The following is a 17,200-nucleotide window of genomic DNA, read 5'->3' as shown; positions in this document are numbered from 1 at the left end:
TGGGGTGGTGGGTGGATCCTCTGCGATGGCTGCTTGTTCTGTGCTCCTCCTTGTGACTGAAGGTGGGGTCTGGAGGGTTCCAAGGACATCTTGGATGGTCTGCTGGGGAATGTTTGTCAGCTCGTCATCCATGTCATCAGGGTATTCCGGGACAGGCATGTCCGCAGGAGATCCATCGTCCTCTGAAATTAAATGAGGTACAATTAGTGTGTGTGTGTTGTGGCATTTGTGATGTGACATGCCTGCCTTGTGATGATTTCACATTGTGATCTTGTTTCCTGTTCATTGCTCCAGTCTTTCAGGTGGGCATTCTCCCAGGCCTATGGCCCACCTGCATGTCACATGTATAGTATTAAGTTATTGGGCTTCTCAGCATCATCTCCTCTAGTCTTGTTTTAGGCCGAATAGTGAATTGCCCCCTTCTTGTCCTACTCAGGCCTCCGTGTACATCCATTCTCATGGTGAGACCTTTCACTGGCTGTGGGTGTTCTGATGGCACTGACAACACACTTAACAATCTGGACCTGCCCCAGTATCTGATCTTTCACATCCACTTATATGTAGTTGACATGTAGCATATCCTATGCATAGCATTGTTATGGCTCGATATGGATGTTGGCATTGGTAATGTGTACAGCTGGTGTTGGGGAATGTGTGGTACATTGTATTGCCCTGATAGTCGTAGCAGTGTCCTATTTCCTACTCTGACTGCACAGGTGTATTTCAGTGACCAGTTACATGTGTCCTCCCCCTCAATGCTGTTGTCTGAGAAGTATGACATTTGGGACGTTGCATTGTGACCCAGGCACAGGATGTACCCTGACATATGCAGCATGGGTGTTACCTTAGTGCTGTGTAGCTCCTACTGTTGATGACATTGGCTGATGTTTGCGACAACTATGGGCATTGACATTTGACAGGACTGGAGCCTTTGTCTTGTTTCAGGGGATTATTGAAGTTGTCATCCTCAATCTTCTACTTAGGTGTGTATGATCCATGGGGAAGTTACTGCCATTGGCTACTTGAGCGACACACAGAGCGGAGGTGGTAGAGGCAACTGTTGTCACTGTTACATTCCAATTGTCAGTATGACTAGAGGTTGTTAATTGGGCCCTAGTTAATGTAGGGGGAATAGTGGCTGATGTGTGCCGGGATGTCAATTTGACGTTGTGCCCTTCCCTCCTGGCGTGGCTTTACCTTTGCTCCATCGTTGGCATGACAGCATGCCCCCATGGGACTGTTGTTGGTGTAGTGTAATGGTGTGCCTCAGCTTCTCTCTGTGCAGGCCATGCTCCCATGCCATTCCCCTTTACCCATGCTACTCCATGTATATAATGACTTCCATGCATTTTGTGGTCGGTATCACCCCTGCTTACAATTGACATTAGTGCATTACAATTCCCCATGCGACTTACCCTGCATGTGCGTTGTCTCCTGGTAGTCTGCGCTGTCCTGTCCTTGAATCCCTGTGACGATCTCCTCAGGGATGACGGCTGCGACCATCTCCTCCATATAGTACAGGGCCTCCTGGTGTGCTGGAATCACACCTCCAGTCTGCAGTGCTGCCTTCCTGTTCCTGGACATCTTTTCCTTGGTCCTGCGCTTGCAGTCATGCCAGCGTTTCTTGCACTCGATGACTGTTCTGCATACTTCTGCCACACTGTAAATCTTGTCAACAATTTGTTGCCATATAGCCTCTCTCCTACTGATTGGCAACTTTGAGGTGACAAACAGTTGGTGCTGGTATTCCGTCACCTCTTTAACCAGAATTGCCTACTCCTCTGCACTGAAGCTACACTTTCTTTTCTTCTTAAAAGTGTCCTGGGTCTTGTGTGGGTCCTCCTGACTGGTTCCTGGTCTGTTGTCATCTTCCTGGGGTCTGTACATGCATTTGGATTCCATTTTGGCTCTCCTCTGCTGAAATGGCTGTGTTTGCGGTGAATTTTGATGCTATTGCATCAAAAAACGCTGCATATCTGGTGTGCGGTGTCGTAAATCGACCCACAGTCATTTCCGCCACGTTACCATCGTTTTGCTTTACGACTTGACGCTGCGGTGTGCGTAAAAAAAAAAAGACTTACACCTGTGGTTTGCGCCGCCGTGCGTCAAATATAAATTTGAAGCCCGCACGGCGCACCAAAATGGCGTAAGCCGGAGGTAATATTTTTGACGCAAAACGTCAAAAAGTATAAATATGGGCCTAATTGTCCTTGTCCTCTAGAACACTCTGGGAGATTGCTGTAGAAAGCAAGTCAATCAACTGACAAGCTAATCTTATTGAAAGTGCGTGTATCAGTGAGACTATCAGACTTCATTCACATATGGATGAGAAAGATAATGTGCTCTCATTTTTGCTTCTGGAGCACTTTCCATAGTCTCTAAGGGAAAATCATGAGAGTTTTCTCTCAAAATTGATTCATGAAATCCCAGCAGAAGGCTTTTTTCACAGGGTGAAATCATCTTAGCAACAAATGATTTATATTGTTACTAAAATCTGTTATTATCCTTTATATTTTCTCCTTTTTGTGACCCTCAAAACCTGCCATTACCTTTCATTATTTTAAGTAACTATAACTCATGCCCTAAGGTGACTTGCTCCCCCATGCACAGTTTTTTCTCCATTAATTTGACTGCTAATGTTTCATTTATATTTTTAATGACGTTCTATGAGTTGTCATGGGTGCGGTAAAATCTGGGGTAATTAGAAGTGCATTGCGAGGGCACGAGTTATAGTTACCTTAGGGCACAAGTTATAGTTACTCATAATAATTCTAACTATAACTGCTGAATTTCAATGTTTTTGATCTCGGCCAAGGAGACTCCATCTCCCGGGGCCCAGCCCAATTATCGAATTTTTTTTGTGCGGGCCACATGCCCCCCCAGGCTGATATCAGCCCCAGGGATCCAGTTACCTGGGGCACGGCCTATTTTTTTTAGGGGAGGGAGGCTATGCGTCTCCCCTTCCCAGGCTGATCTCAGCCACAGGGATCCCATCCACTGGGGCCCAGCCTAAACATTTGAGCCCAAATTATAGGAAAATGATGGAGCGCAATGCTATGCCAAAATTGGCCGTGCCGTGCTCCTTCATTTTCATAGCACAGGGGTGCACTGTATTTAATCGAATACTGTGCACCCCTGTGTTGTCCCCTGCGCTGGTGCTGAACTTAGCTGCCAGCACCAACGCAGGCATCCTTGCACCATTTTGCATGGATGTCTGTGTTGAGGGGCATGATTGTCTATGTGTGGGAAGGTGTTCCTTCCTGCACATAAACAATCACTAATGGCGATTTGGCACTTCAGTGTGTGCTGCAGAATGCAGCACACACAGAAGTGCCAAAGCATCATTTTCAAATGAATGTTTATATGCATGAGGAACACCTTTCCTCACATAAACAATAATTTGTGGCCTTTTGCTCTTTCTATGCATGCTGCAAAATGCAGCACACACAGTATTCCTCCTTTTTGCACCTTGCTAACGCCACCCCTGGGGTGGTGTTAGATTTTGCTGCTGCCTCAGGTTTACAAAAACTCGGAAATTTGAGGCAGCGTCAAAATGCAATGGGTGTTGGAGTTGCATGCCCACAGCAACACCCATTGAACACCCCTTCCACACAAAGGGCTGCATGTGAAGGGGCTGTATTTACAAGGTGGCATTAAGCCACAAAAAGTGGCTTAACACCACCTTGTAAATATGGCACAGGTCATAGCGCCTCCAGAGCGTTACGAAAAGTGGCACTCTGGTGGTGATAGGGGCTCATAACTATGCCCCTTAGTTTTTTTTTGTTAGGGGAGAAGGTATGTACGGCTCCCCCTTCCCAGGCCAATCTCAGTCTCATGGACCCCATGGCCCAACCGTGTGACTGGCATGCACCCCAGGGTACCCAGTCTCAGTGTTGGGGACTGTGGGGGAGCCTGAAGGCACAAGATCCCAGCTGGCTCCCCACCTCCTGTGGGAGCCAACATTGCTGTCACAGAAAGGGATCTGCTAAAGCAAGAGCAATTGCTTCCTCCATCTTCCTGCCTGCATCTTTTTTGAAGCCGAGTCCCAAGACGGCTGCCAACACTTTCTGTGCATTTCCCTGCATGGGCTTGTCTTTTTTCGTGAATCATCCTGAAGGATCCGCTGCCCTAGATATACAAATGTATTTTGTCTATTATATCTCCAAATCTACTGAACGGATTTACACCAAATAAGAGATAGCGTCGTCTGGGTACTAAAAGTTAGCTATCTGCCAAATTTGGTGTAATTCCATCCAGCACTGTGGGCTGTAGTCGTGTTCAAAGGTCCTATCGAAATTAACATGGAAAACAACTTTTTTGACCCCTTCTTTTTCTTGGCCTCTGCTTGATGGATCAACAAGACTCAATGGGGCACTTTTTTGGGAAAATGTTGTGAAGATTCATGAAACGATGCCAAAGATATAGGCAAGTAAAAAAATTTTTTTTATGGAAACCTGGCCCTAACTATAACAACTTAGTGGTGATATATATATCACCGAAAAAAGCCAAAGATTGCAGGGATGTTAAAGTTGGATTCACATTTCAAATGTACAGTACTATAGAAATTCACCTCTTATATGTAGACTTATCTCAAGTAACTATAACTTGTGCCCTAAGGTAACTATAACTCATAACCAAAACAGTCTCATCTAGACTAGAACACTTAACCATCAGTGTGCATGTCTGAGACCTTAACCACTAGGCTAGAAGTGTCTGATTGTTGTGCAGTGTCCAGACTTAGCTATGACATTCAACCCACAAATGTTGAGAGAAAAAAGACTTCAAAATTCCATCAATAGGAATGTTTAACAGTCAAAACACTAGACAATAAACAGACATATTACAATGAGATACAATGATTTGAACCTTCAGGCTACTGAGTGACAGTCCAAGAGCTTTACCATTAGGCCAGAAGTGACCATCATCTGGTGTGGTCCATTATGAGATGGAAGAGAAAAAGAGAATGACAGGACCGCAAGGGGGGATCCTCAAGGACCCGCACTCCTAGCCGGCTCCCCACATCCTGCTGGAGCTAGCATTGCTCCTACAAGTAGGGAGCTGCCCTAAATAGCAGCTTCCTGCTTGCGGAAGTAATTTATTCATCTGCTTCCCTGCACACATATTTGCGTGCAGGGAAACAGATTAAAGCTTCACTTTCTGCAAGTGAGAGTTGCTTGACAGCTCTTACTTACAGAAAGTGTAGTGTATGCTCTTACTTGATGGGAGCTCTCAAAGCTCCCACCAAATCAGATCAAATACCTATCTCTCAGTGGTGGGCACCATGGGATATAGCAGGAGCTGGCCATTAGGGACCACCACTGGATCCTTGAGGGGGGTCAAGAAGCCCCCTACAATGTATGTTGCCTCAGAGATGTAGTGGTCCAGGGGCCGGGGGACCTCAACAGACCCCCTCATTGTTTTACTTTATACCCAAGAGGTGGTGGTCTCTGGGGCTGGGACGGGGGCGCTTGGTTCCCTGCATTCATAATTAGTTTAGCCTCGGGTAGGTGGCAGTCTCTGGGGCTCCAGGGGGTCATGCAGCCCATGCACATGCATAGTTCAACCCTGGGGAGGTGGGCCCCATACACAACTGATCATTTCGCCAGTAGATAATTATAGTTAGGACCATGTTTCTGATGAAAACGTTTTTTTTTACTTCCCTATATCTTTGTTGCTGTTTGCCAAATCTTCAAATAAAAAGTGATCCCATGAATCAACTTGTCCATGGGAAGTTCCGGAGTGATCCGTGAAGCGGGTTACGAGACAAAGGGGGGTGGTCCAAAACTTGTGTTTCCCTTTATAATTACCATAGGGATTTTAGACACAACCATAGCCCTCAGCAGAAAGGTAGCTCTTAGTCCAGAAAGAATGCTTTTTTGTTATTTGGTGTCAATCGGTTCAGCACTTTTTGAAATATTAAAAGGTAACAAATGATAGACATCTAGAGTCACGGAGGGTTTGCAAATAATAAAAACCTTTTGCAGGGAAATGCAGAGCTCTGATTGACTGCCAATACTTCAACCAGGAAGTGTTGGCAGCCATTTTGAGACTTGGATCGTGATGATTCCCACAAAAAAAAAAACATGAAAAAGGAGCAGGATAGGATCACACTGACACCTTAGCTTTTGTGCTTGGTTCTCAGAAAGATTTCCATGAATTCATGGTGGATCTTTGAATTCATGGCAAAATGTTAAAAAGAAGCAAGTGCAGGCTCCCAGGCTTGTTGTTAAGAAGCCTCTGGGAGGGCCTGGTCCCGGGGCATGTGGAAATGAAGGAGGTGGGGTGCACTGCGCCCCTTCCTAGAGCAGTTTGATGTCCTGGGGCCTGTCACCTCCCTAGGGCATATTTATAATGAATGCGGGGATAGAGCCCCTCCCACAGCTCCAGGGACTGCCACCTCCCGGGGCTTTAATCGAATATACTGTGGGGGTCCGTGTGGCAGCCTTGCAGCCACAGGAACTGCCCCCTCCCAGGGACTTAAATCAAAAACAATGAGGGAGCATGTGGTCATCCCCAGGAATTTATTTGAATACAGTGCAGGGGGCTGTGCAGTCCAAGGGACCACCACGTCCTCGGGGCTATTTTACATTGGAGGGGGCCACGTGGCCCCTCTTGTTAAGCCACTGATGGCCCTGGGGATGACCACCCTCCAAATCAGAGCAAATGCTTCACTTTCTGCAAGTGAGAGCTGTCAAACAACTCTCACTTGCAGAAAGTCAAGTTTGCACCTGTTACCCTGGACACTAATATGTATGGTATAAACGTTAATCTCAAGGAAAGCAGAGGTATCTCAGTAAACCCTGCGGGCAGAACAAAAACCACTCTTTTGCTACACTCCTTCGTCACGGTAAAAGCAAGACAATGGGAGGGGGAACAGAGGAACTTGCAACAGGTTGTCCTTTTAACCATAGTTGTGGGGCTCAGTAACATTGAACCAAGACTGACCTGAGGAGGTAGTTTGGTGCTTTCACATAAGTTCCAGGCTCTCTTTCAAGGGCATTAGGGACAGGAAAAGGAGGGAACTTATCATCATTGCCCCAATAGCTTTTCACACAAAGGATTCAACAGAACAATCTGGCATAGAATCACTACTAATCACACTCACCGCTGACATTGAACATAAATTTGCGATTTTAGAAAAGAAGCAGGCAAAAGTACAGGAGGTTTGTGAGAACTTGGAGCTTAAAATGAATGTTTCCTCAGAGAAGATATGTAACATGGAAGCCTCTATAGAGGCCTTGAACAAGGAGATTAGCATTAAACAGAGAGGTTAAAATTTTGAAACTAGGAGAAAAAAAGTTACATTACAAGATAGAGTCCCTGGAGAACAATGCCAGAAGGAATAATATAAGACTGTTAAACATTTCAGAAGGCATGGAAGAAGAGACTTAAAAGCATTTGTGAACAATCTGATAAAGGAATATGTTCCCTCAGTAGCCTCAGAGGATTTGGAGAGTGACATACAGAGGATTCATCAGGATCCCTTTAAGAAAAATGCAAATAAGGAAAATCCTGGGAAAAAACTTTAAGACATATTCCATAAAAGAACAGATTCTATGCGAGGCCTTGAAGGCAAGCTATCCTTTCGTATTAGGTTTGACATCTCTAGGGTAATCCAAGACAGACAATAGGAGTTGGGAAAATATATACAGAAATTCAGATCTTTAGGCGCCACTGCTCAAATTAAATTCCCTGCAATTCTTAGGATTATGTAGAATAACGAAAGTGTGATATAAAAGAGACAACTAATGTTCAGAGCTTAATACAACAGATAAAAGAAAATTATAAGTAGCCACGAGAGAAACGGAGCCCAAAGGGGTACCATGACTTACCAAATAATGAGGATTGGAGGGTTCCTCAAAGAAAGCAGGGTGGGGTGGTTTTGGTGGGGACATGCAAGTAGTCTTAGGGTTAAGTGGTGCTCTCACTGGCTGGGGAGCATGTGGGAGAAAAAGAAAAACAAAAGACTTCCTCAAATGAGACAAAAGACATTGGGCAAGATTTACTAAAAGTGGCGCAGCATGGGGCTACACCAAAAATTGTAGTGCCTCACTGTGTCACTCTAGAAACACAGAGATGCACTGTATTTGCTAAAATATGGTGCATCCCTGTGTTTCTCCCTGCACCAGCGCAAACGCAGGCATCCTTGCACCATAGTTCAAGGGAGTCTGCATTGAGGGGAGTGATTTTTTATGTGCAGGGAGGTGTCCCTTCCTGCACATAAACAATCTATAATGGCAATTTGCCACTCGTTTATGCACAAGAAGGGACACCTTCCTGCACATAATCAATCATTCATGGCCTTTTGCTTTTTCTATGTGTGTTGCAGAATGCAGTATAACTGGAAAAAAAAAAATGAGGAGGAATAAAAGTATTCCTTCTCATTGAGCCATGCTAACGTCACACCTGAGGGCCACTGATTTTCACCTTCTTTTAAATCTGGGACAATATCAAAAGCAATAGGTGTTGCAGTAGAATGCCCACAAAAACACCCATTGCATGTCCCTCTGCCTCAAAAAAACTGCTTCGGAGGGGCCCATATTTACAAGGTGGCGTTTAGCCACAAAAAATGGCTTAGCTGCGCTTTGTAAATGTGGCACACTGCACAGTACCACTGAAGCGTCACAAGAAGTAATGCTTTGGTGGCGCTAGGGCCTTGTACATTTTGCCCATAAAGTTTAGGAGCTTAAAGCTAACATGAAGAACAAAACAAGCTCAAGGGTCTTGAGCTGGAATGTAAATAGTCTTTGGATTCAGGGCAGAAGGATGAGAATCTTAGAATATTTAAAACAATCAGATTGTGAGTTTATAATATTGCAGGAAACACATCTATTTCAGGGAGAATGGCACAAAATCTTAAAAACGCAAAAATGAATCTGCCAAAGTATCTGCACAAATCAGCTGTGCACTGTAAAGGGGGTTGCTATTTTGTTGAAAAACTCAGTGCAGGCTAAAGAGGAAAGCTACGTCGCCGATCGGTGGGGGATGGCTGATAGTACACATCAATATACACATTGCAGGATACATATTTGTAGGGTATTATGGCCCTAATATTGATGACCCAATACTCCTCTGGGAGTTGTATGGGCAACTAGTAGAGGTAGAACACTACATAGTGGTAGGGAGAGATTTTAATGTCTTAATAGACCCTACTTCAGACAAATCTACCACTAGGCCAGTGATAGATTCCTATAAGATGAGAAATTGTGTTCACCTTATGAAGAGAGATTTAGGGTTAATGGATATTTGGGGCAGAGGATGGGTCAGGAAAAGAGCTTTACATATCACAATACAAAACATGGCCACTTCTCTTGGATTTACTTTTTTAATAAGTATGAGTCTGAGCATAAATGTAAAGGATGTAATACATCAACTGGAACATTTATCTGATGATTCAGCAATGAAACTAGAGCTCCTCTTTAGCGAACGACCAACTCAGTCTAAGTGATCCGTGGACAGGACACTTCTGAATGACTCTGTAGTTGTTAGCCAACTCAAGAAAGATACAATAGAGTATTTTAATCTAAATGAAGGCTCCTCACCTTTACATTTTGTATGGGATGCTTATAAGGCCTTTTTTCAGGGGAAGATTATCAGTTGCACAGCTTACAAAAGGGATTCCCATCAGCATAGGGTGAGAGAGTTGGACCTGAAGATAGAGGGTCTACAAAGGGACTTAAAATCCTGTAATATAGCTGTTGAAAAGGTTGTTCTAAAGAACACATTTATGGATGCAAAAGATAAATTGATAGTTTTTTTGTTGAAGAAAATGGGAGGCTAACAAACTGGCTCATTATGAATATGGGGAGGGTTATGGGAAATTGCTGACATGGAAGACGATGGCAGAGAGCTCTAAGAAGTTGATTAGAGAAATAATAAAGGAGACTGAGGTACAGTGTATAGAAGACCATGATATAGAACAGGCATTTGCTAGTTTCTTCCAAACCCTATATCCAAATGATATATTAGCCACAGAGTAGCAGATAAACATGTGGCTTAAGGAAGCCGATCTACTATACCACAACCAGATTTGTGGTATGCCTTAAATCAAGAAATAAGAGGGAAGAGTCATCAGAAGGCTGGGAAAGGGGAAGGCTTCAGGCCCAGGTCATTTACCCAATGATCTATATAGGATATTAAAAGATGACTAGGCTGTTGAATGCAGTGTACATGGACAGCCGTGCTTAGCCAGGTTTGTGGGATGAAGAGATAAGCAACATACTTTTAAAACCTGATGAAGATCACAAAGCTTGTGAGTCATATAGGCCTATATCGTTGTTAAACAATGACTACAAACTTTATACACAAGTTAGAGCCAGAAGGTTGGAGAAGGTGATGTGTGGGCTTGTGCATGAAGATAAAAAGGGCTTTATGAGCTGGAATCAATTATACAAGTTGACCCACCACTTAGGGGGTCCTTTATAACCCCCTTGCACTGCTGTAGCATAATTGTTTCTGATGTTACAGCGGTGCAGAACAGACCCACACCCATATTTACAGACTGGTGCAATGGTACCATTGTGCCAGTTTGTACAACCGCGCACCACATTATACCTGCACCAGGTATAATGTATGAAAGGGAGACGTTCCCCCGCAAGGAGGCCCCGAGGAATGGCGCAGTGCAATCTACAAGATATCACTGCGTCATTCTAGCTGCTTTTTCTAACACCTACTCAGGGCAGGCATTAAAGTGACACTGTTCTTTTTTCTATGGGCCTCCCCCGCTTTGCTAGACTAGCATCAAATTTCACCAAAACTGTGTCAGAAGTTCTGATGCAGCTTTGCTAATGAGTGCCATGGTATGCTGTACTGTAAGTACTGAGCTACCATGGTGTTGTTAGGGAGGCGCAGGGTGGTGCAAGTGTAAATGAGGCCCTTGCTGTCTGCAATAGATGTAGCAATAGAAAGAAACATCCCCCTTTCCATAATGATATTTTCTGCTATCAAGGCTTTTGACAAGATAGTAGAGTATAAAATGGAGTAACCTCCCAGTCTGTTGGATTCTCCTTGGATAACTTGTGTCTATATTTTATTGTTGTGATATACTTACCTGCATTTCAATCACCTCCTAATCAAAAACACTCATACACAGTAGGGTATGCACAGCAATTGATAGTAGTGTGTATTGGAGTATAAACATGAACTTACCTCTGTGTGAAGATCCCTCTCTTGCATTATAGTTACCTATACTACAGCATGTAACACCTCTCTGTTGCAGGACAAGAAAACATACAAGCATTGCAACATTATCTGCTCCTATATTCCCAACTTTCTGTAGTATGAAAATGTGCATAGTACCATTGACATACATATACCAAGGACAAACTGAGTTGTCACTGGTTCTGCGCCTAATATCACAGCATTTTTCCAATCATGTAATAAGAATGGTAACTATGGGTTGACACTTGGCCCTTTTTTCTTCTCCCCATAAAATCCTGTGAGTCTCTCGGAAGATGTAAAACACCTTGTGGCAGGCCCAGTAATATTCCATGTGAGTCTTGAGGGATGCTCATGAGATCAAACGCCCCCATAGAAATTAGCCATCCACTCATCACAGTACTTAACTCTCACACACTTTCTTTCAAAAACAAGCATCACAATGTGCATTAAAACTAATGGAATGGTAGGGAACTTGTTTACTCCTTTTTACTATTCACAATCCCACAAGAGTCCCACGAGATTATGAAAATTTGTCAAAAGCAATATACTTTTATTTTCTTCGCAGCAGTTATTCCTTAGCCACCTCCTGTCTATGCTTTGCACACACACAACAGTCTGAAAAAAAATCTCTCTTTGGACAGATTTTCTCTATCCCACTACTTTTTTTAATGATCCTGTGAGTCTTCTACAAGTGTGGAAGCACCCAAATGCCTGCCTTCAGCCATGAATTTCTCAGTACTTACCACTTTTATTTACTTCTAGGTGTTTTGGAAAAAGTGACCACTCCAGTCCCAGCTTTTCACAGTATGGCAGCAGTATATTTTAGGGAGTGAGAAAAGATAGGACTCTTCAAAAAAACCTCACCAAAGTATCACCATTCTACGTAGTAGGGTAATAGGGGCAGGCCATTCTACTGAGATGCCTTCCTAGGATAACAAGGATGTGCAGTACAATGTAGGAAAGAAGTGGCCTCAATACTGAGATCTCTCTCTTTGGTGAATGGCGTGTGTACTACGATGTAGGAAAAAATTGGCCTCTATACTGAGACATCTCTCAGATTACAGGTGTGCATAATAGGGTATAGGGAGGTACTTGCCTCATTCCTTAGATCTCTCTCTTGGATTATGGGTATGCATAGTATGGTGTTGGAAGGGACTGGCCTCCCTGCTGTGACAGGTCTGTTGAATGAAAGATCTACAACTAGGGTGTGGGAAAGAAATGAGCTCCAGACTTAGAAGTTTCTCTTGGATGACACGCATTCAGACTAATATAAAGAGAGAGTGCAGAGTCAGCCCCAGCATCTTCCCAGAGTAATAAATATGCAAAATATCATATGAGAAGAGACTGTTATGTCTGCTTATATGTCTTCATCATAATGAATGTCATTAGTAGAAAGTAAATTGGAGTATGATATCTGTTGACAAATGTCTTGCACCATCAGTATGCACATTTGAATATAAGGTCACACTCACCTCTCTCTCACACAACTCCTTATGGGGAGAGACATGTGTATTACAGCCTACACAAAGACAGAGCTCTGTCCTGAAACTTCTCTCCAGAGTGGCAAGCATATATACGAAGAGGTGCAAAAGAACTGCACTCTCCACTAGCAGACAACAGTGTGAAGTAGTCTATGAGAATACATTTGCCTCTGTGACAAAACCTGCCTACTTTATATATTTTCTTTATGTTACAGTGGGAAGAAGGATGAATTATCTAGAGTACCTTATATATGTACATGCAGGAAAACAGTTACAGTTCTTGAAGAATGAACTGTCAGTCGTTCTTAGAAGACAGCATTAACGCTCAAATCTTTAAATGCTATTAAGGAAATAAATCAACAGTAACATCAAACATTTTACTTATAAAACAAATTAAAAACATAACAAACTATAACAACATTGATTAACCCCTTCTGTGCCGCAGACGTAGTGGTTACGTCCTGTGGCACAGTGCTGCTGTGCCGAGGACGTAACCACTACGTCCTCGGCACACAGCCCAGAGGGAGCGCTCTCGCTCCCTCTGTGTGCTTCCCCCCACCCCCCAAAGTCAGGGATGGAAGGGGAAGCCCTTCCCCTTCCACCCCCGACCCCCCCCACCCCCCCATAATGACGTCAGCGCGCGATCGCGCGCTGACTTCATTATGGGGATTTCGCCGCACAGGAAGCCATTTGCTTCCTGTGCGGCGAATGGTGAAGAGGTGAGTTCCTCTTCCCGGTGGGTGGGGGGTTTGGGCTAAAGAGGCACCGGGGGAAAGGAAAGGCTTTTCCTTTCCCCCGGTGTCTCTTTGAGCATTCCTGCTGCCCGATCGCATTGCGATCGGGCAGCAGGAATGCCCACTAGACACCAGGGATTTTTTTTTTTTTTTTCTTCACCCTTTCTTGTTTGCGGGGAGCGGCCCCTTGGGCAAGAGTCGCTCCCCTTGTGGGGGCAATTAGTTACGGCCATTTCTGCCCCCCTTGGGGGCAGATTGGCCTACTTTTTAGGCGGATCTGCCCCCAAGGGGGGCAGAAACCACTGGATCACCAGGGATTTATATTTTCTGTGCATTTATGTTGGGGGGGGTGCCCCCTTGGGCAAGGGGCACCCCCCCCCAAGGGGGCAGAGAACTGTTGGCCTTTTCTGCCCCCCTTGGGGGCAGATCGGCCTATTTTTTTTAGGTCCATCTGCCCCCAAGGGGGGCAGAAGCCACTTAGGCACCAGGGATTGTGTGTGTAGTGAATGGGGGGGCGCCCCCTTGGGCACGGGTCGCTCCCCTGTGGGGGGCATGTCCTTTAGGGCCATTTCTGCCCCCCTTGAGGGCGGATTGGCTACTTTTTAGCCAGATCTGCCCCCAAGGGGGGCAGAAAACACTAGATCACCAGGGTTTTTTATTTTTATGTGTATTTATGTGGGGGGGGTGCCCCCTTGGGCAAGGGGCGCCCCCCCCAAGGGGGCAGAGAACTGTTTGCCTTTTCTACCCCCCTTGGGGGCAAATCGGCCTATTTTTTTTAGGTCCATCTGCCCCCAAGGGGGGCAGAAGCCACTTAGGCACCAGGGATTGTGTGTGTAGTGGATGGGGGGGCGCCCCCTTGGGCAAGGGTCGTTCCCCTTTGGGGGGCATGTCTTTTAGGGCCATTTCTGCCCCCCTTGAGGGCAGATCAGCCTATTATTTTTAGGCTGATCTGCCCCCAAGGGGGGCAGAAACCACTAGAACGCCAGGGATGTTTTTTTATGTGTTTATTTTTGTGGGGGGGCGTCCCCTTGGGCACGGGGCGCCCCCCCAAGGGGGGCATTGACCTGTTGGCCATTTCTGCCCCCCCTGGGGGCAGATGGGCCTATTTTTCTAGACCCACCTGCCCCCAAGGGGGGCAGAAGCCACGTAGACACCAGGGATAGTGTGTGTGTGTGTGTGTGTGTGTTAGTGGATGGGGGGGGGCTTGGGCAAGGGTCACCCCCCACTTTGGGGGCACATGTACCCAGGCCATTTCTGCACCCCTTGGAGACAGATCAGCCTATTATTTTTAGGCTGATCTGCCCCCAAGGGGGGCAGAAACCACTAGAACGCCAGGGATTTTTTTTTATGTGTTTATTTTTGTGGGGGGGCGTCCCCTTGGGCACGGGGTGCCCTCCCAAGGGGGGCATTGACCTGTTGGCCATTTCTGCCCCCCCTGGGGGCAGATGTGCCTATTTTTCTAGACCCACCTGCCCCCAAGGGGGGCAGAAGCCACGTAGACACCAGGGATAGTGTGTGTGTGTGTGTGTGTTAGTGGATGGGGGGGGGCTTGGGCAAGGGTCACCCCCCACTTTGGGGGCACATGTACCCAGGCCATTTCTGCACCCCTTTGTAGACAGATCAGCCTATTATTTTTAGGCTGATCTGCCCCCAAGGGGGGGCAGAAACCACTAGAACGCCAGGGATTTTTTTTTATGTGTTTATTTTTGTGTGGGGGCGTTCCCTTGGGCACGGGCGCCCCCCCAAGGGGGGCATTGACCTGTTGGCCATTTCTGCCCCCCCTGGGGGCAGATGGGCCTATTTTTCTAGACCCACCTGCCCCCAAGGGGGGCAGAAGCCACGTAGACACCAGGGATAGTGTGTGTGTGTGTGTGTGTGTGTTAGTGGATGGGGGGGGGCTTGGGCAAGGGTCGCTCCCCACTTTGGGGGCACATGTACCCAGGCCATTTCTGCACCCCTTGGAGACAGATCAGCCTATTATTTTTAGGCTGATCTGCCCCCAAGGGGGGCAGAAACCACTAGAACGCCAGGGAATTTTTTTTCTGTGTTTATTTTTGTGGGGGGGCGTCCCCTTGGGCACGGGGCGCCCTCCCAAGGGGGGCATTGACCTGTTGGCCATTTCTGCCCCCCCTGGGGGCAGATGGGCCTATTTTTCTAGACCCACCTGCCCCCAAGGGGGGCAGAAGCCACGTAGACACCAGGGATAGTGTGTGTGTGTGTGTGTGTTAGTGGATGGGGGGGGGCTTGGGCAAGGGTCGCCCCCCACTTTGGGGGCACATGTACCCAGGCCATTTCTGCACCCCTTGGAGACAGATCAGCCTATTATTTTTAGGCTGATCTGCCCCCAAGGGGGGCAGAAACCACTAGAACGCCAGGGATTTTTTTTTATTTGTTTATTTTTGTGGGGGGGCGTCCCCTTGGTCACGGGGCGCCCCCCCAAGGGGGGCATTGACCTGTTGGCCATTTCTACACCCCCTGGGGGCAGATGGGCCTATTTTCTTAGGCCCACCTGCCCCCAAGGGGGCAGAAACCACTTGGGCACCAGGGATAGTGTTGTGTGTGTTTTTTTTGTTTTTTTTTGTTTGAGGGCTGTCCCCTTTGGCAAGGGTCGCTCTCCATGGGGACACAGTACTAAAGGTATTTTTTGGCTTCCTTGGGGCAGACAGGCCTATTTTTTTAGTAGGCCCATCTGCCCCTATGGCAGAATCCACTTAGGCACCAATTTCTAAAATGTTTGATGGTGGGGTGTTTGTCAACTGAAGAAGTCTTTGCATTTGTGATAAAAAATGTTTTCCTCCTTTTTGTTCTAGTTCAAAGCTTTTGCTTTATTTGCTGTGGCTCCTTGCGGTTTTGGCGGTGGTTGACCTGCAGTTTGCACAGTTGCATGTTTTAGGTAAGTAAAAACAATTTACTCCAAAGGAGTATTGTTGCCATGCATGAATGACATGTTTGTAGGGGGTGTACTAAATGCAGGATTGTGTGTGAAATTGTCCTTAGGTTTGTGCACAATGATATTTGTTTTGTCTTATTTCTAATTTGCCTTTCTTTCTTTCTTTCTTTTTAGTGGGATATCATTGGTGATTGCTGTGTAGTTGCTGGTGAATCAAGCTTTTTCAGGCAAGTGAGCGGTATAGTTTTTGAGTTTGTAACTCTTACTAACAAAGCTACACTTTGTTACTTGTCTTACACAGTGCTGGTTGTTGGTGGTGAATTTGTCCAGTTAATTTTAGCAGGAGAGATCATGGCTAGCCGCAGGATGACCGCTCAGCAGGTGGTTGGTATGCTTTTTGAGTCACAGTCTGATCATGACTATGAGACGGACTCTGCATCTGAGGCAGAGGAGGAAGTCAGAGATTCTGGCAGTGATGTTTCTGTTGGAGGGGAATCTTCTGATGATGAAGCCACACTCAGTGCAGATGAAGGTTCTGTTTTAGAGGAGGACATTGATGTGCCAATAGTGCAGCAACCTGGGGCTGAAAGGTTTCCCGTTAGAAGACCTGATGTCTGGGTTGCCCCAAACATGGAGCAGCCAGAGTTGCCTGCCTTTACTGGTCTCCCGGGGTGTAACGCCAATACAGAGAACTTTATGCCTATCAATTTCTTTGAGTTATTCATGGATGATGTGTTTTTGGAAGAGATTGTTGAGCAGACTAATTTGTATGCGGAGCAGCATTTGAGGGACAACGCTGCTAGACTTAGGCCACACTCTAGAGCTGCCCAGTGGATTCCCACAAATTTGGAGGAGATAAAAAAGTTTTTGGGTTTGACTTTTTTGATGGGGTTGATAAGGAAGCCGTCACTGGCTTCTTATTGGTCTACTAGTCC

Source organism: Pleurodeles waltl, chromosome 2_2 (genome assembly GCF_031143425.1).
Source record: "Pleurodeles waltl isolate 20211129_DDA chromosome 2_2, aPleWal1.hap1.20221129, whole genome shotgun sequence".
Lineage (NCBI taxonomy): Eukaryota > Metazoa > Chordata > Amphibia > Caudata > Salamandridae > Pleurodeles > Pleurodeles waltl.
This window is presented reverse-complemented; position numbering follows the sequence as displayed.